The sequence below is a fragment of the Meleagris gallopavo genome, chromosome 3 (genome assembly GCF_905368555.1).
Source record: "Meleagris gallopavo chromosome 3, MGAL_WU_HG_1.1, whole genome shotgun sequence".
Classification (NCBI taxonomy): Eukaryota; Metazoa; Chordata; class Aves; order Galliformes; family Phasianidae; genus Meleagris; species Meleagris gallopavo.
In genome coordinates this window covers 14,155,411-14,181,862 of record NC_139406.1, presented here as the reverse complement: position 1 = coordinate 14,181,862, position 26,452 = coordinate 14,155,411, and the positions used below count along the sequence as shown (strand labels likewise).

The window sequence follows — 26,452 nt, the reverse complement described above, 5'->3', positions numbered from 1 at the left end:
CTCTGAGAGCTACTTGTTCCACTTTTACCACCTGAAGCCATACCCTTTTGCACAGTCTCACCTTTTTGCTCTGCAGTGTGAACAACCCACAAAATCACCAGAGGAGAGCCTTTTTCTACAGAAGCTAGCAGCGATGTTGGTTCTCACTGCAAACAGAGCCAACAACAGCAGAAGTCAAACCAAAGATCTAACCATGCCCAATCAAAGGTCATCTCCTGTATCACATCCCATTAGTCAAAAGGCAGAAAAGGCCAGTTATGATTTAAAGTAATCTGAAATAAAGCACTACTGCTTGGCTTGGAAGGAATTCCAGCTTTTGTAATGGATCTAGCAGAACTGTACATTAACGTGGTCTGAACTAATTTATGTTTTGTAAATGTATAAAAGCTGATGGGAAAGCAGTAGCCCCCTGCTGAGCTATATCTCTTGGAAGAAAAATGAGATGGAACAGGATTGGACCTTGTAAAATCTTGAAGATGATAGGGAAAAGAGCATGCTGTTATTCATCCACAAGAGCTGGTAGCTTCTTCCTTCTCCTGGGTAGTGTGTGCACAACCACAAATGGTCAATTCAGATATATGCATGCATTTTGGTCTACTCAATCAGAAAGAAATAGCAAATAGGATGAAAACATATGCCTGTTCTGTGTATATATCTTCTGTGTGTTTACCTTCTGATTGCCTAAAGTTGGACTGGCAAGTACAGTATTTGAGGTGAGAGAAGAATTTGTATTTTTATGAAATTCAGAAGGAAAAAACAAAACCCACAAATGTACTGTTTCTGATGTTCCTCTCTCTCACTGACTAAATATATGTAGCATTACACTACATCATGAGCTGCTCAGCCTGTCGGGTAGAGGAGTACTTTGAGCAGGATTTTCAGCTCTACTGAGGGAAATTCAGACATTCAGCTCTAAATAAAAGTCCAGGAATGTGCATGCACATCACTTAAGAAGCTTCAAAAAATCACAACTTTCACGTGTGATGTTCTGCAGTATAAGCATTAGATGAACGTATGCCAGTACTGGCCTGAGATTCAAATTTTCCCTTTTCTGGGCCTCACTAACTTAGTTTACTAGATCAAAATTTCCTCATTTTACTCTTTTTTTCTCTTTCTCTCTCAAGACAGCTTATTCTCAGTACGATGCCACTTTTCCTCCTGCGATGTTTGCCTTCTCTTGATTTCTTCTCGTCCATGTTCAGGAAGGACAAGTGACCTCAATGCTCCACATTCACGTCTCTCAAGCTATGAACTGCATTCTCAGTCAAGTCATCAACAATTTAGTAACTAACAGAAACAGCTATCTCTACTTCAGAAAAACTGTATTCTAAATGTTAAAAAGTGTTACCAGAAATCTGTTAAGGACAAAAAAAGAAAAAAAGAAAAAGAGGGGAAAGAAAACCTCATTGTAGAGCTAGAAAAATTATTCCAAGTCTGAAGTGTATTAATTGGGCCCATGTGCCAGCTGTTAACTCATCAGCAAGTCATGGCTCTTGGAGCCCAGGAGAATGCCTGGTGGCTGCCAGAGCTTTTACCTCTACTCCTCAGTTATGCATGGGTGCATATATCCTGCCAGACTTTCAACTCTGCCATTTTGGCCTCAGGTTCAAAGGCCTTCAGACATTTCTGGAAGGACAGTTATTCTTGTTTTAGACCATTGACAATGTTAATGGTAAGAGCAGATTTTGATCTCATATTTTGTGAGTCAGACTTTGTTTTTTCTGAAGTCTGTGCAAAAGGAGCAGAGGGTACTCTAGGGTCCAGCTTGAAGATCACTAGGAAAAGCCTGGAGTTTGTTACCAAAGGTGATGAGAATGATTCACAAAAAGTGTCAATTTCTGTAGAGATTATCACTATGGAAACCGAAGAGATGAGTCATGAGAAATGCGTGGTTTCAGTATAGACAGGTGAGAATTGCTTCCAAATCCTGTAAAGAACAAGTTGAGCTAATAATGCTACATGGTCCTAACTGCATGGACTGAACTGAAAGACAACTGCTGTAACATTATTACTTATCTTTCTTGCATTACTGGGGGTAAGCTGGTGTTTATTAGTGACTGAGGTATAGAATCATGATCTGCTTTGTCCATGCAGCTCCTGAGCTTGTGTGGAGTGCCAGGCTGACACCAAACAGCAGTGCCAGAGAGAATTTTATTCTTTTTTCCCTTCTTTTTTTAATTTACCCTTATTACACAATTGTGGAAGGTACCTTTTTATGACACTAATATGTACTAATGTACTGAAGTATGATGTTAAATGCCATTGCCTTAAATGGGACACAGACTCATGCTTATTTGAACTTAACTGATCTGTTGACTTTGGAGTCTTAGTTTTTGCAACATTTGGTATAAATTGTACAAAACTTTTCCACTTTCAATTTTAATTCACATTGACCTCTATAGATGAGTCACTGAAAGCACAAGGATGTGTCAGTGGTCTAAGCCAACTCTATCACTATCATGTACTGTACATGACATCTACTTTTATTTTCTTCCTGTTTCCATTTAAATATATATACCAGGAGAAAAAAAAATGGGGATTTTTTTCTCCCACTCATTTCCTGTCTTCTATACTTCTGACTCAAAAATTCAGTGAAGCACCTGTGTGTTGAAGCACTAATATTTAGTTTATCTAAACATTTCCATTCAAAAGTCCCAGTTTTAGTTATTTATTATTTTCATAAACTTTAGCCTTTTTGGCTGGACTTAGTCCAATGCTGTTCTCTTTCCAAAAGCATTTTTGGAAAATTTGGGTATGACTCAAACAAAAACAAAATGTAACAAAAAAAATACACTTTTCCCACCATTTCCCCTAGATCTTTGGAATAGGTATAATGGCCAAATCTTTTCAGATAAAAATCTAGCATTTGGCAGGAAGCAGTCTGTAAAAGAAAAAAATTCCTACTAACATCTTTCTGAAAACAGCTGGAGGCAGATGGAATTGTCATCTCCATTCTCTCAAATGAAGAAACTGAGGCACAGGATCAGAAATTGAATTTTCCTATGTTTTGGTTGGTGTTCTAAGTTAATTGATAATAATCTCCAACACTCTAAACATATTCTTTTATAGATAATGTTGCACACAAAGTCAAAGTGGTGGTTAACAGCTGGATATGCAGTCTAGTGTGTACTGGTTAACTATGATGAGCTCAAGAGCATCTGTGCACTGAACAGTCACATCAAGTGAGTGCTGAAAGCGCTTGCACACAGATTTTGTTCTTCTGTTCTTGTGAGGCATGGCAAAGAGATATTTCGTGACTGCTTCATTCACTTAATAGCATTGTATTTGGCCACTGAATTATTATATAGCGTATTGACATGGTCAATCCATCAGCTCCTTTGACTATTCCATCCATGAAATAAATATAAGTACCATAAATTGTAAATGTGTGAGCAGATCCGCTGAAGTTAAGTATGCATTTAGATGCTTTGTTGGATGGATTCTGTTTGTGCTCCATAGCAGAAAAGTCCATGTGGTGAGGAAAAAAAAATTGAATTTTTCAGCCAAGCTGAGGCTGAAAATGAGGAAAATGCACATATTTTCTAAAATATTCTTCAAGAACAAGAAAAAAATAGGCTGTGAAAATGCTTAATTTATATTCCCAGTCACTTTTAATGAAGGAGTTCATAGATGAGTTCTTTTGAGGCTGCAGAAAACAAAATTTTTTTGCGAGCTGCTGTCTCTGTCTTGTATCATTCCAGAAAACATGCCTTCCTGATCTGTGCTATTTATTTTGAAGAGACTTATAGGTTGACACATTGAGTTTTGAGAAGTCTTCATCAAACATTGTGTATGTGCATTAACAAAGAGATAGTCTTTAATGAGGTATTTTCATTTTTTCCTTGCTGGATTCTTTGTACAAGGTAGCACCTACAAACACAGTTTGGTCAATGTTGACCTATTCCCTGTGTTTCTGTTCCCCTCTGTAAATTGGGAATGACCTCTTTCATGTGCAGGAGTGGATTGAGTGAGTGTAATAACATATTCTGGAGATATCTCACCTTTTAAATGTTCAGAGCCAGAAGTAGACACCGGAGCTTTTTCCCTGTAGCCCCCATTGGATCAAACCACTTGCAAGTAAGGCTGCCAAAAAACTATTCGTCATTTTGCATCTTAATCACGTGGAAATTACCAAACCTAACGATACATTGTGCAGAGAGGAAAAAAATATAAAAGATAGCTGTTTGCTGAGTAAGTCTGATGATTCTTTTTAGGGCCACCAAATAACTGTGTCTGAATGACTTGTGCCTGAAGAAGGAAAATATTTTCAATGAAGCAGCTAAAGGTCCTATCACAATCCATCCATGCAAGGAAGAGTGTGAGTTTGAGCAGCAACTTCCTTGCTTTTGTGCAGTTGGCTTCAAAGTCAGTAATGCTCGTTAAGTCAATAGGCATTTCTGTGTACATTTTCCCTGTGCATAATGGTAAGCTTTGGTTAGAGTGAACAGAGATATGACTTAGTGTGTTGTATAGCAGGGACTGAGGCACAGATCTGCATCCAAGGAGAATCAAACATAAGTTTTTCTTGTGGGTTTCACTGATATTTCCTGAAAAGCAGAGGAACGACCAGAATCTTGGGTTCCAGCCCATCCTTGGGAAAGAGTATGTTGCACAGAGCGTAGCTCATTTCTGTCCATCCTTCCCCTAACCTCCTTTTCTGAGATCCAGATATATCTGCCCTAATCTTTCCAGGACTTTCCTTTTCTAGAACTTGGTTAAACAAACGTCGACTCCATTCAAGCGCAATTAAACTTTGAGGCTTCCAAAGACTAGGCTTGCTAGATGACTGCTTTATCACTGGATGAATCCCCTCTGTTGACCATGACTACCCTCTTCTTGGCAAAGAGTCTCAAAGGCTCCTCCTAAGACTGCAGAACTCTTGGCAACGGCACTGCTGCCTCAAGTCAATCCATGACTCATCAGTTATGTGTAGACAATAGAGGCTGTACCTGTTGCGCAGGTTTGCTCTAATGTGTGCCTAAAACTTGGTCCATTCATTTTCAGTTCATGCTCCTCTTGCTCCTTGACTCATCTTCCCCACCACATTCTCCTTACTAAGTTTAATCATAATACTTTGATCTTCAGAGGAAAGAGAAGGGTCATTTGTTGACCAGACACAATGTCTTGGTTTTAGGCATTGACCACATTTGCTGTTCTGTTTTTCTTTTTTAGAAAAAGAAAACAAGAAGTGTACATATGATGCTTGAGACTTCCTGGTATTACTGCTGCCAATCTACAAAATTCATATCGCTGGCCCAGTGATGATGATCTTCTCACTACTGTCACAGTTGCCTTGAGAAGTTCCCACAGGAGAAGCCAGATAATGTCTGGAAAAGAATAAAGGTAAAATTGGGCCATTATCATCTGTAAGTCTGATCTGGACACAGAGCTCCTGTGTCCATACTACCCGTTCAACAGGACTTTCTCTAGCTCAAGCTCTCTTTGGACATGGTTGTGCAAGGTCTCACCCACAGATGTACATCCTCAGAACAGACTTAGAAAAGAGAGAATTGGCACTTTCCATGCCACACTTATTTAGTGGAGAAAACACTTTGATCTCTGTGGCTACCCATCTAACAGCCTCACATAGCAGTAAATTCATACACGCTTTTTTTCTTTTTAAAATATATCTTCCAAGAAAGAAAAAAGTGAAAGGAAAAAAACAGCAATTCCAGGAAGAAGCTGAAGTCTGTGAAGTGATCTTTCACTCCCTTTTGCAAAGCTATTGCTAGTCAGCACCGCCACGAATCTATCAGAGTATTTTCAGTAACAAGTTTTTGAAAGCTGAATTTAAAATAAGAAGTGGGAAGTGGAGAGGGAGGCATGGGGAGTATCTCTAAACCAAATGCCACAACTGCTCACAAGGCACTCTATAATTCAGAACTGGGTACCCTCAGGCACGCTGCACACACATTTATATTTTCAAGGGAACAGACCCACAATGCAAACACTGTGAGTGGTTTTGCCTTAAGGATCCGGTACGATTTATGCACACGAGAGCTCTTGTCGCTTGTAAGTAGAGGTCAGGAACCTGCCTGGGTGGAGAAGGCAGAGTCAGTGCTTTCCTGAAATCCCTCCTTGTGCCAGGAAATAATCACCACACCCACAGCTACTACATTTGAGCCAAGGTGTTCCAGGGACACAGTCTGTCATATAGGGCACGCCTGTGGAAAAAGGTTTAATAAACCATATCCCGTTTCTTTAATCTTCCATTCCTTGTTGCTGAAAGAAATGAAGAAAAAAAAAAAAATCAAGGTAGTTGCTTGTGAGGGAAAATAAAAGGCGTTTCTGTTCAATATCCAAAAGAAAAAGATCAAAAATAAAACTTCTGATTTTTCACGTATTCCAGATTGCTCAAGACAGGGTTTATTTTCACTAGGTTAAATAGCAAGTAATGAAGTCTTGACTATGGTGGCATAAATCAACTCTTTTGATGGAATAAAGGCATAAGGAGAACAAAGAACAGGCAGAGAGGCTACAATACCAAATGTTACTTGTTAAAATGTAGAACTGGTGTTTGTTCCTGGTAGGCATCTTAATCTGTGATTTATTGTTGATTCAAAAATGCTACAATTTTTTATTAGCTCAGAATGGATTTGAAACTACCACTGCTACATAAAATGGCTAATTGTGTTTTATTGCTTCATTTCAAGTACAATTCTATCTTAGTGCCAAACATCAGGCTGAGAAAAATGACGTATTTTATTTAAAGTAATTGCAGTGAAAAAAACTGAGTTGGTTTCTTTTGGCTGTCATTGTATTACTGAAAATTTTATTATGAATGAAAATCCTAGTTAGTTCTTTCTTGTCAGTATCATCTGTCTTGTATCTCCTTAGCTCAGAAAATATCCAGATTTGTTTGATTTTATAGCCTATAAATTCTCCTGAATCTTCAACTTCTCTTTTTTTGTCTCAGATATGTTTTGAAAATATACGTCTGATACTTTTCTCATACAAACTTAAAACATCACGTTGTTCATTTTGTGTGGAGGCCACTGGTGTCTAAGAATGAGTAGTCAAAACAGAGGCACAGAGATGTCCTCAGAGCTGTTGCTAAGTTGTGTGTGGAGGTGATCTACACACTAGCCTTTCCCTAATTGCAAATTACAGGAAATCAATATACAGCAATCCCAGTCGTCTTCTAAATAAAAACCACAAGCACTAATAGAGAGAGCTGGGAATAGACCTTTGTTTAAAAAGAAAAAACACATGGTTTTGCTGCTTGATGGCATGGTCCCTTCCAACTTGGCATATGCTATGATTCTATGATCCTCTCTGTTTCTCAGCCTTCAAAGGACAACACTGGTCAATCACTCATGCATGCAGCATGCTGTTATGGCTGAGATGAGGTACACTCAATAGTTCCTAGATTCAGAGGACTGAAAGTTGTAGAGAGGTAGTGAAAAGAAAGTATTTGCTGCAGTTGATGAACTCAATAAGGACTGGCATCTCCATGCTAGATTCATGCTCTTGGGAAAGTTAGTGACAAAGACAGGCAAGCAACGAGATGCCTGAGTGTGTGTATGTGTGTGTGTGTGTGTATGTGTGTGTGTGTGTGCATGGGCTGGTTGTGTGAAGAATGAGAATCAGGTGGTTTGCCAAAAGCAGAGCTTAAGAGAGTTGTTGGATGCTGTTGGACAGACAACAGACCCTACGACTATCTGATCATCAGGGATGGAGATCTCAGCTTCCATACCTATGTGCTTGTGTGCTGCAAACCTCTCTTATTCCAGTCTGTTGCTGTGATGTCAAGACTTACAGCGTGAAATCCTACCCTGCCTCCCCTGTCTTTTTGTGACAGTGGTGTGAATTGCTGCTCTCCAGTTCCTCATCTACCCTGCAGGTGTTCAAGGCCAGGTTGGATGGGGCCCTGGGAAACGTGACCTAGTGACTGGAGACCCTGCCCACAGCAGGCAAGTTGGAGCTTGATGATCTTTAAGGTCACTTCCAACCCAAGCTATTCTATGTCTCTATGATTCTGTGATATAGGATCTGAGAGTTACAAGGCTTTTCCTAAACTTGGGTGCTGAAGGCTCTCGTTCAAGACCTGCCAGTCTTAAGCAGCTGTACTGGATAGAGTCTGTAGTAAGAAATGTTACCTGCTCATCTCACTCTACGTGGCTACGAGCATTAACAGATCCTGCTGAGAGCAATAAGCAATGTAAGAAAATGTCACTAAGAAAGTACCACTGAGGCCCTTGCTCCTGGCTCTGCTCGTCAGATGTGGCAAGTTGCTTAGCAGAGAAAGCTCTGCATGCTCCGTGGAATGGAGATAACAGCAGAAGATACTTTGGGGTCATTCTCATTTGTAAAATATTTTGAGATTCCTCGATGACAAGATACTGCATAAATCACTACATTCAATTTTCAAATATGCTAGTTCAGACAGCAGGTTTTGTAGGTAATTTGTATTGTGCTCCGTTGCCTGGAAAAATCAAACTCTGCTGAATAACAGTAGTTTAAAGAAATAGTACTGAAGCCAGAATTCATGTATTTCTGCTGCTATTTTTCCTATGAAAGTATGTAACTATAACTAAGCAGTGTCATTCTTTCAAACAGATGGAAGCAATTGTCTTCTGGATAGATGTTACCTTGGCTATATGGTTATTCCTAAAGCTAGGTAGCACCATTTCTAACTTAGGGTGTGATACGTGATGTTGGTAGTGTTTTTGAATGTGTGACTGTAACAGGAGGTGTGAAGCACAGTGACAACTCCAAAATCCACTGAACTTACTCTAAGTCTTTTCATTTACTTCACTGGCTGTTGAATAGCACCTATAAAATGTAGTTTATTGTATACACTGCATTGTGAACATATTCTGAGTTATTGTCAGTGGCAGTAATGGCAAACAGCTGAGGTAACTTCTGTTCTGGGGGAACTGCTTTCCAGCTATTCCTTGAAAATAACTTTCCCCATTTTTCATTGGGCTTTATATATGTGTGTTTGAACAAAAATGTTAGGGACGCTTTACATTGCCGGAATCTAGTGAACTGATTTTTTCAGGCATTGATACAGAAACATCATATGGTTTTATTTTAGTCTAATAAAATTACGTGGGTGAGTTAGTGTTTATGTCTTTGGCTTGCAAGATGCTGCCCACTTGACATGTCATATGAAGGAAAATAGCTTGGTGCTGTTTCTCTCTCTCAGATGATAATTTAGCCGGAAGGGTGGAGGGATATCTGTTGGTTGGGGTTTTTTAACTGTTAATTGGCTACCAACTGACTAATAAAAATCCAGTACCCTAAAATAGAGACTTAAAAATAGAGCAGCTCGTGGTATACCTAAAATTCAGCTTCTAGAAAAGATCTGCTCCATTTCAGACATTTCTCAGTGCTGTCAGATTTTCCATAAGATTTATAATGAGCACTTTGTAAAACTCTGGCATCTAAGCTGAATGCTGAGCCTTTGCAAAGCTCTCCCTGAGGAATTTTCCGGCCAGCCTCAGGGCCCAGGAGTATGAGGTCCTTTCTGATGTCCCCATGCACTGAGCTCCGTGCTCTGACTAACCTGATCAGAAGTGGCTCTGCATCTCACAAATTGAGGCGGTGGGTTTAAAATGCTCTTTTGATGCTGGCTTTTGATCCTTCTTAGGCTCACACCTGTTCAGATGAGTTGTCCTAGTAGAGTCATGTGGGTGCATCTCAGAGCAGCACTTGGCCTCTGTGGCCTCATTCCATGACTTGAGCTAGAGCCTTGCGTTGGTTGCACAGGGTGGGTCCCAGCAAAGTGGCAGGACTGAAGGCTTATCTTGGCTGCCACGCAAAAATGCTGGATGTTTCCATATTTCAAAGAGTGCTTTGCATAAGCTGTGCACGACGGCTGTGCTGTGGCAAACCCGTCTTTGAGAAGGTAATGTCCTGGCCATAGCAGGGATATTTCTAGCCAATTCCTCACTGTACTACTGGAGATTCTGCTTGTCCTAACACTGCCTGAAATTAAAGCCAGATGAGAGGCAAAATTTATTCCACCCTTTCGGTGAGAAAAAACGGATGGTAAAACCTTTTGAGCATTGGAGGCAACAGGGAGAAGGCTGACTATGTACTGTAGGTCTGCACATCCCGGTTCTGCCAATGTAATGCTCTGGATAAAAACAATGGTGCTTCTGTTCACAGCACAGATTTAGGATGATCCTTGACAAATCAAAAATATTTGGCAGTTGTTGCTTTCTTCTAACATGATTCCTAAAATTTAAAGGAATTACACTGGCTGTGTTTAGAAGCCAACAGACTTTGAGAGTGATCAAAAGCTTGGAAGAATAAAATCAGAAATTACAGATAGACGCATAATGGTCAGGTTTCTTTGCACTGCTTACAGACATCACTTGAGAGAGAATGTATCATTGCATAAACTGACCCCTTGCCACGCAAAAAGGACACAGTTCTGCTTCAGGTGCATGAGCTGTAAGAGGCACCTGTCGCTGAGCCTCTCGCTGCCATCCACGCTGTGTGGCAGCTCAGTGCTGGCTTTCCACAGACAGAAAACATCTGTGACGTGCAGGTTGGCTGAGTGCATGCAGGGAGTTTCAAACTGTGCAGGCTCTGATGTTTTCCTTTACCAGAAAACTGACTTCCTGAGTCCAAACCATTATCCCAAGACTCAGTCATAGCAGTTAGCTTGCGTTTTTGTAGGAGGTTGCCTGGGAGCAGAATCAACACAAACTTTTCGTAACATAGATGCGAATTAACATGCTTAAATTACAGGCATACTTAATTTCTCTCTAACCAGGGAGGCACTCCAGTTTCTCTCATTAATTTCAGTGGGTGGTGGACACATCTGTAAATATTTTTAGTATCCTAACTTTGGCATCTGTCTATTCTGGTTCCCCATATAGATATTTGAGAGAGAGACAAAAAAAGAGAGAAAACCCAAAACACACACTCAAGAGCACTTCTCTATAGAATGATCCAGAGCAGCAGCCTCTCTGAAGATTATATGCCTGCTGGTATCAGAGCTTAATATTGTCAGTGCAATTAAATAGAAAAAGGATTTCTGTATAATAATAGGGCAAAAATTTACTGTATTGTCTAGAGTGTTTCTCCTTCCACATGCAGAGAAGGGAAAAAAAGCCCACATTCAGGAGGTAGGAACGCGGTAGGTTAGGGAAGCATCAATATTTTTATAGGTTCAAGAGCTGAACTTCTCATTGTGCTTTTAAAAGTTGACTGTAGAAGCACTCACTGTAGTGAGTATCCATACTTAGTAAAGCCTGTTTTGCATCCTTACAGATAATACTTTTTCCTAACTAAGAGGCAGTTTTGTCACGTAGTATGGTCATGATGACATGGGTGCTATAAAGCAGCTATTGATAGGAATCTGGAACACATAATCTAGTGACACATAACAGCCTTCTCAAAGCAATGCTTAAGGTAAATGCATGGGTTAGCTGAGGGTAGACGTCTCACTGTGTGCACAATGCTGTCCCAGACCTCCTCTTCCATGCGGTGGCATGCAGACTGATTTGGGTTTGATGCCGCAGAGGCAGGAGGTGTTCGAGGAGTCCCCTAAGGATGGTCCTTGGAAAAGACTTGAGCAGTTCAGCTGGACTGTGTGCCTGGAAGGAAGCAACATGATATTCCTCCTTCCTTTCTCAAAGGGTGTAGCCCATTCACTCTTACGAGCACCAGAAATGCAGCTCTGCTCTGTCCTGATATAAGCTGTGCTAAAGGTTTTTCTCCCCATCCCTCACTCCAACTGGGAGAGGAGCAGGCAGGCTTTAGCATTTCAAGTCAGACATTTCTATTCTACCTGAAAATGTCTATTTAAAACGTCACACATTTCTTAGGGCCTTGGCATGCTGTTTGCCAGCCTGTGCAAGTTCTCTTCAGAAGCAGAACATTCAGATCTTCTTCATGGCTCTAATTTGGATTAGGTTAAGACATAAAAAGCAAAGAATAAAATTAACCGTGCTTGTTACTATCACTAGTTATCACTTATTACAGTGGACCTTGTTAAGTTCTGAGGCACGTTCATGGTCAGTGCTGTCCAATAATGAGTTGCAACTCAGTCCAATTTCTAAGTAGCAGCAAATCAAGGAGAATAAATAACAATTTAAATCACTTTCTGGCAGAGTAGAAGCTAAATATTATGAGAGCATATTGTGTGTGCCACTGGGTAACCCTATCAGAGGTATTTTTAAAGTATGGTCTTGTTCTCTAGTGTGGTTGTGAGAGAGAGCTGTGATAGGTAGGGACATTTTCCTTTCAGTTTTTTTATTGGTAGAATGATTTGCTAAGATCTATTATCGCACTTTGGTGCCGTTAAGGTCATTAAAATAACTAAGGTTGATAAATCATTTTCGGTCTTTTTTTAACATGCATTATCTCAATATATATGTATAAATAAATATGTGAACATATACGTATACAGACAAAAAGAAAAAAAAAAAAGAACGGCTTTTGTAAAATCATGATAATTTTTGCTACTTGTGGCATTCTATAGTCACAGAGAAGAATCCTTACAAGAGCACTTGTAAGTTTCTTAGTATTTCGAGTTCCACACTGATCAGGAAAAGTCAGGAATAAAATAAGATGGGGGATGATAATGGTAGATTCACAAATAATCTGAAGATGTACCTCAGAAAAGTATTCACTTTTTGCTATTGGCTGAAAAGCAACAGCTACTTAAAACTGAAACTCCTTTGAGTCAGAGATCCAAAAAATATCAGTGATTTGTTTCCTAAGTAAGGGTACAAGTAGGAGGGGACCTTGTAGGAAGGAACTGAATTAAAATCCACCTTAAAAATCAAATGGATAATAACAGAGAGCCTAAAAGGAATGAGAATAAAGACTAATCAGACAAGAAGGCAGCAGTCTGGAGGTCAAAGGGCATAAATAAAGTAAGAATTGCCAAAAGTCAAGCTGTGTTAGACCTTAAAAAGGAAATAAAACTAATACCAAAAAAAAAAAAAAAAAAAAAAATCAGCGATCTAAATAGGAATTGAGCACAAAAGAAAAAAAGGAACTGCCATGCAGTAGTCCAGGGTGGAGATTAATTATTATTTTTCCTAAGTATATGGTGCCTTATTTTCTTTATTCACAAAGTCATTGACAATGGAGAGAGAGATGATATGGCCAGAGAGAATCACTCCTACAGTGACAGAAGCAGAACGTGCATACGCTACATCCAGCTTGTACTGAAGGGAGCAGGTTAATCTCCACCTCAGAAATACTGAGGAAGTGGCACATGAAATCACCAGTTCATTACAAAACGTCTCTCCTGGACACGTAAGACAGAGAAGATGGCTGAAGAACAGAAAACATATCCATCTCTCAAAATGGGATAAAAAGTGAGAAGGTGCTCTGAATATTTAGAGGTCATTTACTTTGCAACAACGTGCAAGTCTGTAAAAGAAATGTTGCAGGAAAGAATAAAGATAAGCAGAAAAATGGAAAATGTCGTTTTCAGACTGGTTTGGTCATAGTCTGATCATGCCAGACTAGTATAATATCTTTCTCTAACACGACTGTTTTCTTTAGACAAAGGAAATACAGTGTTCCCAATTTCAGTAAAACAGTTGATGTGGAGCCATGTGAGAAAGTGTCTGCTTAGCTAAGGAAAAGGAGGATTAGTAGAAAAATTGTAAGATGGGTAGAAAACTGGTTAAAGCAGAGATGACAGCAGACTGTGTCGAGAGAGGAAGTATTGAGCTGGAGACAGGCTATTAATGGGGTTTGTCAAGGGCTGGTTTTGGCTCAAAAAGTAGGAGTGGGCTTATGAAATGTGTTGATGACACAAAGTTGGAAGGCCCTGACAATTCAGAGGAGGACTAGAATACCATGCAGAGAGAATTGGATGACCCGGAGGACAGAAGTAATGGAAATGGAATGAAAGTGAATAGCACAAAGTGCAAAATCCAGCCCTTCAGAATGAGTAACAAGAATTTCTGTTTGAGAAACACATCTGGAAACAATGGAGAAGACGGTATACCCAACCATACCAGTTAATTGTAGAATGACTGTAATCTCCAGGTTGGATGTGATCATGATCTTAGGATGCAATAAGTGAAATATATCTGTGCCACGTATAGACAATTCAAGGCTTCACCTGTAGTGCAATATACGATTCCAATGACCTGTGTGCAAAGAAGAGGTATTTAAGATGACACACGGTTGCAAAATGGACAAGGAGATAGAGAACTGACTTCAAAAGGATTGTAGGCACAAAAAATGCGGCATAAAGTCTCTGAGTGACCCTGTATGAGAAATGAAAGCTTGCAGTCACATCAAAAGACAGATGGAACAGGTAGACTGAATTGCAAAGCAAAATGCAGCTTTGTTTCTCCCAGGGCTCCAGCTAGCGGTGGCATGGTGTGGCTCTGCTCTCTAGAGGCCACACAGCCCAAATGAAGTTAATTCATTAACTCCAGTAACTGATGTACTAGAAGCAGTTATATTGCTTCTTTGTGTACATCGGTTAGTACAGGCTGAAGCGATTTTCCACAAGAGACTGTGGGAATGATATGGATATAACATCCATGAATTCAGGCTGGAAATCAGATTTCTAACAGTTAATACAGATATTGGAATAACAGGAAAACACCCTTCCAGGCATTTAGGCTGCTTACATGAGCTGGAGAGATGGCAAAAGAGAATGTATGATATCATAGCAAAGGACCGGACTCAGTCACCTGGAGGCTTCTCAATCCTAATGCCTATCAAAAAAATTTAACATCAACTTTGAAGCCAGCAAAGCTACTCTTCTGCTCTGCAACAGCTAATAATTAGTTTGTTTTCACGATTTTGTAAGATTTGTTATCCTGCTCCTTTATATACCTTATTTTCCGAATGACTAAACAATCCGAGTAAGTGACAAATAACAGCACTAACAGATGAACAAGCTCAAGTGTGAAATAAAGGGAGCAAAAATTATGGAGAGAAGCATTTAGCTTTTACTCAGATGAGTATATTAGATCCAAAGAACAAACAATAAACCCAGGCTGACCTCACATAATTCATTTGAAATTCTTTCAGAGAGTTCCCCTAAGACAGTCAAGGAATGAGTTACACTTGAGAGGAACCAGTTTGTCCCCACTCCGGAGTGGTCTTTCTCCCAAGGCATCTATTGGACCTCTTTCACCATACATCCAAAATTGAGCCCAAAGCCCCATCATGCAGAGAAAGCTCACCAGGAAACACACACACACACCCTCCTGTTGCAGATGCCTCTCTCCTGGGTGCTTATTGTGCCAGATGACTATGCTGTTGTTAGTCCTATCTGTCTTGACCACCTATCTCTTGAGGGAAGCTTGACTGGCTAGCTTAACCCTAACAAACCGAGTGCACAGGGATGCACTGTGCAATAAACAGGTTTAGTGTGAGACAACCCCTTCTGATCTACTTTTTTTTAGTTCACAAGCTACACATCTGTAGTCAGAAGGAAGTATCTAATAGTGGTTTTTCTATGTCATATTGTGTCTACTGGTTTATAGGAAGGCTGTCTAGCAATATTGTTGGATGAAAGATGGGCTAGCTCTGTCCTCTGTAATTCTGAAAATGGCATCCGTGTCTTGTGCTGACACCACCCATAGAACTATCCTTCAGTGACTTTTCAGTAGCCATTTGGATTTCACTGTTCTATGTGGCGAGATGCTTTCCTTATACTGCACCTGCAGTGAAACCCCTAGGAGCTACTAACTGTATACACACTTTTTCATGCTTGGATATTTTCTCATGCTGTGACTTTATAGGTTAGTTTCCAGAGGCCAACACATGCTAGGAGAATTGGCACCAACCCTCAGACTTCAGACAATAGCTGGATGTCTGAGTTTATAGTTAATTCTCTGCTCCCTATCTATCTATTAATGAAATGGTTACTAACAATTAAGCCATGGTTGATATCACATTGTTGACCAGTGATTTCATTGCTTCATTAATTGCAAGCATCTGAGATAAATGGAACAATGCTGAGGGACTAAAAGAATATCTCCAGTCCATACTCAGGGCATGATTCTTGCTAAAGGTATCATTATCTATCCAGAAGTACAAGTATTTTTCTACTGGAGTTCTTACAACACATCTCCATGAGTGAGACAGTGAAGTCTGTCTTGCCATTCTATGCAAAGTGAAATGACAATTCTAGAAGCTAAGTTATACAAAGAAACAAGCTGTCAGATTGGAAGCAAACTGAGCCTGGCTTTTGTGCCCTCTCTCAGATCTTATGCCTTGTCTGCTATAGGCATGTAGATATAGATATCTGATATAGATCTAGGTCTCACTGCATCTGTTTGGAAAATAACATTTCAGTTAGACTAAAGATAGCACAGCTGCAGTGCTATAAGTCAAGAAACAGAAAAAAAATATCAAGAGGTAAGTAGAGCCTGCAAGCCTCCAGCTGACACCTTGTTCCCATTATACAGTATTTATGTGTAGCATTTATGATGGGAGACAGCATTTTGGCTTTGGGAAAAAAAAAAAAAAAAAAAAAAAAAAGCTAGAAGTTGGGCCACAGAATAAATGTTTAGAGCTGATTTTCAACTTGCCTTTTAACATGGTGCAGATTTTATATATTATGTGCTTGTGGAGCTGTACAGTGAGTAATAGTATCACAATATAATATCAGTTGTAAATCACTGTGAGGTACATCAGAACAGCAAATGAAATCCATTCGAACTGTTCAGGTCTTCATCAGTCAGAAATTATCAGTCCGAGCAAACACTGTACCACATTCTCAGTTTAACTTTTGTTCAAGCTGCGAATGTGTGTTCTGCTTCTTGTAATGCTGTGCTTACAGATCTTTTTTCACCTGTATGGTTTTCCACAGAGCCTTGAGGTACAGCAAGGAAAGCCATGTGCTCAACCTCTTTTCTGCCAGGCTGAATTTCTTCAGACAGATGTCCCTTTCCTTTTGGGAGAACCTGGAGTCTAACAAGAAGAAAATAAATGGGCAGGAAAAAAAAAAAGTATTTAGCTTAGCAATTCATTGTGGATTAGTTGCATATGTAGTAAATTGAGCACTCAGTTTTAACTTTAAAATATTTGCATATGGATGAAGTCTCACTATGAAGGGGCTTGAATATCTTTGCTGTGATGTGACTGGAGTGCTCCACTCCACTGTCTCCTTGGCAGGGGCAGAAGTCCTGGGGCAGCTGGACTTGTGCGGTCTTGAATTGTCTCAGAAACACCAAAGTCAGCTCTTGTCTGTCAGATCCATAGGGCAGCACTCTGTAAAGGAAAAAGTTGTCCACCAAAAGAAATAAATATGAGCAACATCTTCTCAGTATTTACAAAGTTTATGTATATGCAGTATGTATAAAATTAACTGAGCAAGGAGGACTTTTGCTCCAATGGCAGAAAGTGCCTCAGACTCACCTTATACACTAACACAATCCAGATGAGGTTTAGAGCAGCCTTGAGGCTGTACTGTTATCCTTTCCACGTCTTGTTTAAAGAACCAGGAACTGAGAGACTGGAGGAGGCAATACTGTCTCCTCCCTGCTCACATTTGAGCATAACATCTCTCCAGAATCCTCTCACTTTCAAATATTCCAGTCATATGGCTCAAGGAGTGATGGGACTGACTCTACCAGTTGTCTACCAGTTCTTGAAGGCCTCTCGGAGCTCAACAATCCTCCATTCCCTGTATGAATAACTGGCAGAGGGGAGAAGGTGGGTTAGAGAAAAGAGGTGATTTCAGTTTGACAGCCAGTGAGTGCAATGTTGGGAGTATAATATATCAGGTGTTACTGTGGATCCAGATTCTGAGCATCTTAGCTCAGAGGATTTTAGCCCAGGCCTTTACGTCATTCAAGATAATGTGAAAAACTTGTTTCCTAGAGGGAATTTTAATAAGGCTAATAAATATAACCAGTTTTGGAAGGTAAAAAAAGCCACTGATCTGACTCTTGTCATGGCTGAATCTGATGGCACTCATTGATTTCAAGATGCCTGAGTCAGCATGACCTTGGATAAAAGTTAAATCAGTCCAGGACTGGCCAAGACTCATCAGTGGTACACCATCCTCTGCATGGGGACTGGGTTGTTTGAAGACTGGAGTCTCAGTTTTGACTGCTAAAATAATTGAATCATTTCAGAAAGTTTTAGCTGCATTTTTCTTCATGTAAGTAGCTCCATGGTACAATGAACCATAGAACCGTAGAACCATTAAAGTTGGAAAAGACCTCTAAGATCATCAAGTGCAACCATCAGCCCATCTCCGCCACGCCCACTTACCATGTCTCTCATGTGCCACATCCACACGTTCCTTGGTTGTAGGTGGACAGTTGGACTGGATGATCTTCGAGGTCTTTTCCAACCTTAATGATTCTGTGATTGCAATTACAGTGATTCTACACCTCCCTGGGCTGCCTATTCAAATGCCTTACTAGTCTTTCTGAGAATAAATTCTTCCTGATATCCATGGTTTTCTGCTTAGGGTTATAGATACTATATATTTTTGACACATCTTTGAGATACATGTTTTTCAGAGCAAACCCAAGGCTTTTTTTCTCTACCTCTTATTGATTTCACTCATGCCATAGAAAGTCCTTAGTTTGTTAATAAGGCTCTTTAAGTGTTTATGCTTTTGTTGTAACCTGTCACAGTTTGGTTTAGTGAGTATGTATTGTGGTACTACAATATATTGCATTGCCGTGGCCCTCCTGTGAAAATGACAGAGAACTTTGTCTCTGAAGGCCATTAGCTGGTAATGTAATATGAAGAAATAAACATACAAACAAGCAGTTCTACAGTTCCTCACCCTCAAACCTGACTATTTGAGCCTTCTTTTTCTTAAATGACTCTTCTTAGCTGTTACATGGGTGGGTGGACAGATGTTTGCAATTATGTCCATATATGTGGTCCACAGGTATGCCAGAGCTGAGGAATCTGGCGCTTTGTTAAATATTTTCAAGTAACCAGCTGCCACATTTCTCCATGCAGCCAAACCACACCAAATGGAAATGTACTAAAAGAGATGGGTAAAGTGAAGTACTTTTTTAAAAACAGAAAAGTGACTCATACTCATAAAATATAATTACTGTAGTAATTCTTTAAATATACTGACCAACGACTGGGGGAAATTTCAATTGACCGTTCATCAGAGTAATTTTTGCTTCATCTACCAGGAAGCTGGAACTGTAAGGGAAGTTGAAAAGGACCCATGCATCTGTGGACGAGGGGATCACAGCCTGTGGCAGAGCACCTCAGGTACGCTTCTCTTGGAGCCATGTCATGCGCCAAGGTTGCAGTCACCTGTGAGCAGTGGCAGGCTGGGGTCGAGCTTTCTTTCAGTAAATACTCCTCAGCAAGTTGTGGTGCTCAACATTCAGTCATGAGGTATTCAGAGAGACAGATCCGTTATGAAATAAGGAAAGTGGAAATTCCCAGATTTTATAAATAACTACTAAGTATATACTGATGACATGCTTTCAGTTTTGCTAGCATTACAAGTTGTTGTGTAATTTTTTTCCATTATCTTGTGATGGTTCATAGCCCACTGAGCTATTTTTGGGAAGCTACCTAAGAAGATGTGACACATCAGTCCTATATACTGAAATGTAACTTCGTTACTTTTCACTGCTCTCGGCATTGTTTGTCATTGTACTGTGTGCTTTGTCTACCCTTTCTACCGTAGAGCAAGTAAAAAGCAAGCATAGAAAATGCAACCAGATAGGCAAATAAGAAAGTGGAATCAATCAATAAAAGTTGAAAGGTGCTTTCATGTTTCTCATGTGTGCATGCATATATGAGCATGCATGTACTGCCTGTGTTATGCCAGGCTCTCAAAGGAGCCCAGATTCCAGTAGTTGTTATCCAGCCTCCAGAGAGCAGGATTTATGTCCCTGTGGTTTTGTTTGAGAACTGCAGACAGAGAAGAGTCTGTGTATGCTGTATTTTATGCTGTGAGGAATTATAGTTGTAGAGCATTGTGGATTCAATAGATAGTTCAGCTTGTCAGGAAGTGGGTGACAGATCTGTTTCCTTTCTTTTCAAAATAAGCTATTAGGAAATTGTCTTCTTGCTGTGCATTTTAAAAGATGTGTAGTAGTTGATAGCAACATGCAGTACTAGTGCATAAGACTAGACTTACAGATCCAGAAGTAGAAGGCTAGCATTCTATATTTGGCTTCCTGAGACTGTACTGTCAGGGGCAAAAAATACAGGTATCCAGAAGACACAGCCCGCAGATTTATACAGTCTGCACACCTAGCTGAAGCAGGATCCATTTATTTAAATTCTTTTTTTTTTTTTTTAAATCCAGGACTGGCTTTATTGGGCGCCCAAATTCCTGGACCCAGCTCCCTAGTTGAGCTCAATTTATTGAACTTTCATTCCTAAGCCATGACATTTTGCGTAGGAGTCTTTGGACTATTCCCATAAATGGTGTCATTCCCAATAGCACAAGTGAGCTGTTTCAGGTGACTCTAAAGAGTGCTTGGTGATATAAATTTGCACCACCAACACCAGTGGGAATTTTTAAAATTGACTTAAACAGCAAGAGGATGCCTCCCATTCTAACAATGAGATTCTATCTTATTGTGAGTATAGGTCTTTGTACTTGGATCATATCATATCATATAAATATGATATATTTAAATCTGCTAAGGGTCTAAGGAAACAATCCAGATTTACAAAGGTTTTTTATTTAGATTATGCACTGTAAGTGTACCATAGAGGGCAATGAATACTGAATTTGTGTGTCCTCCAAGTGATTTGACCTTCTAAAACTGATGCTTATTATGTTGTCTGGCTAGCTACCCAAAAGTCACTATTCTCAAAGACCTAAGCCAAACATACTTCAACAAAAAATTTAAAACTGAAAACATTGAAATAAATAATTTTTAACGCATTGAAAACATTATAAATCTTTGGGAAGTAACCTGTATTGCCTTTAAGAAGTTCCTATCATTACATGAGACATCTGAAAGTGTTTGGGATGCAACAATGCAAAACAAATAGTATTACTCACTTTCATTTCAATCTTGGTACGAATACAAAATCCTACACTGAATACTCCAGAATTTGCAGAAACCACAGATGGTGAAAATAGGGCTTGAGGGAAAATGCTTTGCAATGAAACAATGACAAAATGACAAACAACACTCCCACACCACAGAACTATAATAAAGTGATTTGATGGTGTGTGCTGATGAAGCTGACATTTTGTGGCAACGAACAGCAGTTATGTTCCCCTCTTTTTGGTTCTTTTTTTTCAAGTGTAGTTGCGTGGGAAGAAGTTCCCCTTGGTTCCATTTTTTAAGTCAGTGTAACATCAAAAACATAACAGAATTGTGTAAGCACCAGTACTTTTTCAAAAGCTGTCTCAGAAGATAAGCATTGAGGTATTATAAATACCCAGTAGACATTCTGTGTTGCAGGAATTGCCACGTCTTCAGAGCCTGTACAAAATTGCACACTCTTCACTGCCTATAGTAAGGGTAGCCTTCATAGTTTATCATAAAACTCTCAGTAGTTTTGTTTCATTTGGGGTTCTCTAACAAACCTACATGTTGGTAAAACTTCCACTGAAACATGAGATGTAAAGCCAAACAACAAATAATTGCATTTTATTTTCCTAATTTCCAACTATATCAAGTTATTTGCATAAGCTCTCAAATATACTCTGCTTTAAAATAACAAACAAAACTGAGTAATGGAAGCCATATCAAAGAATTATCCTCTAAAATATTTCCATTTGAAACTCCTTCTGAAAGCAAAACCATTTTTATTTGTGGTAGTATGGGCCTGGTTTTTCCACACATACCATGAATGGTGCTTGAGGTTACATTACCACACTTAACGTTACATGCAAGAGGAAGATCTGGTCCACGTGCAACCTCATGAACACCAGGAGGCCTGTGTTCCCTTCTGGGCAAACACTGGGACAAGGGGATGGATACGCATGTGGTTGTATACTGCATCCCAGTGTCTTGCCTGTAAAGTGGGAACCAGTCTTCTGGGTGTTTGGAGAATAAGAATCCATTGATGTGGGATGTGGTAAAGAGAAATTTCATACAGGTAACCATGAGCAAATGCCACCATCAAAGTCACCCAGCATTTCAACAGTTTCTGTTTAAGCAGGTACCAAGTTTTTCATAACAAGTAAAATCTCTCTTTTTTCATGGTCAGCATGGGTGAATTTTGTAGAGAGTATCTGGTAACACCCCTCCACAGGGACTCACTTGGGTGGAAGATCCTGTTTTGGTTTTATGGATCTTGGATATCTCAAAAAGGATCTGAAGGATCTGGCGTCTTACAGCAGTTGCAGTAGGTGCTGGGTTTTAGATAGCATAGCCTGTATACTGTGTTTTCACTTGCTTATTTTCTCAAATGCTTAAGAAGTGTAAGTGAAGTTGCCTTCCTAGAAGATGCTTTTCTACATTACCATAATAGGGGTACCATAATAGGCCAGTACCATAATAGGGGCAAATCCAGTTGCTGCAATAATAAAGAAACAAAGAAGAGTGGAAGAGAATTTTAAACAGGAGATGGAAAAAAGAGAGAAAAAAAGGAGGATCCCTGATGAAAGAGGTGAGCAAAAGCCCAACTATTCCAAATTGAACCAGCCAGCTCTGCACTCTAGTCACTGCCTCTGGGAGCTGCTTACCCTCTTGGCAAATATCTCCCTGGCCTGGGTCAACTGGGTGAGGAAAAACATACACTAAGATGGCTGAGACCCCTTTGCAAAAGGAGGAAAAAAACCTCCTTCTTGGACAGCTTTTTGGAAAGCTATAAAATCAAATGCAGTTCATAACACATGCTGTGTGATCAAGCAGAGCTTCCCCTTGCTTGCCAGAACTCTGCCCAGGGACCAAGAAGTCTTTTAAAAGCTGCCTGTGGTATTCTAACGTTTGCTTTCATACACACTAAAATAGATTATTCTGAGGAAACTAACCCAAAACATTTATGTGTTTTAATATATCATATTTCTGATTACTGGTAATTGCATTAGATTTCTAAGAAAATTCTGCCCCATCTCTTCAGCCCTCTTATTTATCAGTTGCTTTATTAAAAATCTGGTGGTTTTTTTGATGACCTGTTTCCTCATCAAAACCTTGGAAGTCTCAGATGATTACAGCATCCCAGCCTTCTCAAACAAAGCTGTCCGCCAACATAGCAATTAATTAACCTTGCTGACCAGCCATGCCCTTTTAAATGTTTCTTACATTCAAAATTATATGTAAAATGAATACCTGATGATTCATTGTGCAAAGGGAAATTTGCATTATTGCCTGCTTTAGTCAGCAACTTTAAAGCCATACTGCTTTCTTTATGAGGCAAAGCAGTAAAAGTAACATAAGCTCATATCTAAATACATAAATCAATCTTGTGCCTGCCAGGTAGTTAGCAGTGATGAGGGTTTGTTGGATAACTATCTGACGTCTTTCCACAAGAAAACACTTCCTCTGGTAGAACATCCTGTCCAGACAGCAAATACAATGGGAAAACAAGACCACTGTGAAAGATGCAGAGACTCAGGAAAACTCAAGTCTAATGTGTCCATGAGCAAGCGTATCTGACCTGTATTACCCCAACAAGAAAGTGTTGTGATAAATATAGCTCTGTTTTAGAGCCCGCTGGCAATTATCATTCAATCTGATAAATGGTTGTTTACAATACGAGTGAACCTGCTTGTTTGGGAGACTGACCTTGGAAGACATTCCACCGTGACAACCAGAGGAGGAGATTTAGGAGGTCATTAAAGCCTTTTACACCTTAGCCAGTTTAACAAATGAGCCCCTGCAGATGCTTGCATGCATAAAACTCAACATATCCTGTCTAGAAATAATAACTACCATGTTTGTTTACAGAATACTGATGGACATCCTTGTTAGATTTAAGACTAACCAATTTCATGTATATTAATTCCAAAAATGAATTTCACTGTTTCTACTCTTTTCTATGTAACATCTCCAAAAGAATAAGTGCAGACAGCACTGCTCTTTTTAGAACTGAATGGATTTTTAAAAATGAATATTTGCAAATGTTCAGGTTTTTTTTCCTCCACATTGTTTTAGCATTTCAATGACAACAGACTTGCCATCCTAGTAGGCATGCCTAAAATCTGTAAGAAAAAATACAGTAATTTAGATTCACTGGAACTGAGAGGGATATGAAAAAAAAAAGTTTGTTTTAAAAATGGCTGTATTTCATCTAGAGCCACAAGTATGGTAGTGCATCAATTATTCAAAAAAATCGATGAAAGAGTAAGTCAGAGTTGTTTGTGACCCATAACTGTGCATGCTTGTACTGTAAAGACTGGATTTCCTTGAACCACATAACTTTTTTTCTGGGTTTTGGCAGTTAAATGCAAAAAAACCTTGTGGTTTCATAAAGAAAGGATTGTGGTGCAATATACACATCTCAAAATATATTTCATCTTCAAAGTCCCAGACTAAAAGCTTATAGTACAGCAGAGGAGTTGGGAGGCCAACTGTACAGCAGTAGTTCATGTTAAGGACTTTTATCATGTTTCCTTGAATGAAAAACCATTGCCAGGCAAGCATCTTTCTGTTGAAGAATGCCACAGGTTCCCTTTCAATTGAATTGCCACAGGATACGGTCCAGAAATATTTGAGTTTTTCACAATGCCACAAAACTAAGTGGAGATGTTGAGACTCAAATTGGCATGAAGGAAATATCTGGCTAAGAAATGTGTGTTTCTAGGGGGCTGTCAGGTTCAAATAAAATTCTAGGAAATGAATGTGGATTGACAGCATGACTGATTTCTCTTCATTTCAGTAAATGTAAGTTTGAAATCAGTCTTACCATGATAAATCTTATATGTATAAGCACTTCTAACCAATATTTTATTAATACAGCTGGAGGACTATCTAATAAAGTAAAATATTTTGCCTTTAAGATACTTTTCATGCTGGAGCACTTTACAAACCATATGTTATTTCTGCAGCCTCCCTCGCTTTTGGATGTGTTCATCACACTGAACCCACAGCCCCATGTGGGATGCAGAGTAATGCCCACTGCATATGTACCAACGAAGTTATAGATGTCAAGAGAGGTAAGGAACACCTTGCTTGTTGACAAAGTTGAACACTTTTATTTCACTGGTATTTTAAGTTCACCAAGTTGGTTTATTTGGAGTTAAAATTGGACAATTTGATTGGCATCCAAATGGTTCTTAAAAACAGCAGGTATGTCGAAGAACAATTCATGCCATTCTTGCATCAAAAATAAACTAATATTTCAATAGGAAGAATCTATAATTCCACAACATAAGCAATGCTAGGGCTGATATTCTTCTCACGTAGAAGTGAGAACTAGAGGGTGAGTCCATCTGAGTGTGACCCAAGCACTGTCACCTAATGCATTTTGCATTTAGAGAAAAAGCACTCAAGCCTATGAACTGCTGAGCACTTCTTGCTGGATGTGCTGGTTTTCAGCTCCCATGGCTGCCAGTGTGAAACAAGGGCATCACATTCCACATGTAGTATTTATTCAGGCCTATATAAGACAGACTAGGACTTTTGGTAGAGATGGGAGTGGAGCAGTCTGCCTGATCCATCCAACCAGCCAGCGTGTAACAGGAAATAGAATGGTAGAAAATAGGTGTCACGACATTTCAAAGGATGTTGGAATGGCCCACAAACAGCAAAATGCAGATGAAGTAACCTTGTCAAAATAGAGATCTTTGCAATTCTAGCAGAGTCCAAGCTAGCACTGAAGGTTGCCATGAGGTGAAGGAGATGGGGAGATGTGCAGAAGCACAGCAACCCCATCATTCCCTGGCACAGGAAGTGAACTGTACTTGTAATATGGAGGCCCATTTTTGCCTCTCTTCCCTATAAAAACTCCAGTCCCTGCACTAGGGACAGACTATAGAAAGTACCAAGCTCCCAAGCCTGCAAAATGACTATCCCAAAGGAGTGAAGAAAATAGGTGCTTCTGAAAATCCCAGTCAGTGGTCTTTTGTGCATGTAGCTGTATAAACGACACTGGAAATCTGGCTCTTAGGTGATTAAGCCACCTTCTACTGGCAGTTAAGTATTCAAAATTAAACAGCTTATTAGGCATCAGCACTCAGCTCCAACTGTGTTCGCAAACCAGAGTATGGCTGGTTTCACTAGATCAGCCTATGGTAAATGTATGAAAATGTGCTTCTTGGCTAAGAGGGGAGCAGCACGGACTAAAGATTAGGCCACAGAGACTGAGACAGGGCTGTGGGTTCTGCCTCTGGTTTGGCTCTGGCTGCAGTGCAGATCTGGGCAAGTCATTTCATCCCCTTGTGCTTCCTGGTTGGAACCTGTAGGCACTACTGTAACACGAATAATAACAGGCAGCCATTTATAGTAGTTACTGCTAAATTATAAATAAATGATTAGAAGGTTCTTCTAAAATCTTGTTTCTGTTTCTCATCACACGTTTCTAAAAATAATCTATAATTTTGTAAGTATTACAGAAATGGGGAAATAAAAGAGTGAAAATAGTTAAAGTGCTTTGAGGTAAAATACTGTGTTTCCCTTATGTGAAGAATATCAGTATTTTTACTGGCTTT

At 39.6% G+C, this 26,452-nt stretch overlaps 1 long non-coding RNA gene across 2 annotated transcripts in view; it reads left to right on the top strand.

Annotated features, from left to right (window-relative positions):
- The window catches only part of LOC116216428 (uncharacterized), a 60,378-nt gene that overhangs the window by 10,107 nt on the left and 23,819 nt on the right, over positions 1-26,452 (top strand). The window contains exons 3-5 of one of the 2 annotated variants that reach the window (XR_004159147.2): positions 5,173-5,343; positions 19,065-19,146; positions 24,851-24,958. This is a non-coding gene — a long non-coding RNA (uncharacterized LOC116216428). The remainder of the gene's footprint in view (positions 1-5,172; positions 5,344-19,064; positions 19,147-24,850; positions 24,959-26,452) is intronic. The other variant, XR_014882317.1, reaches the window with a different exon arrangement.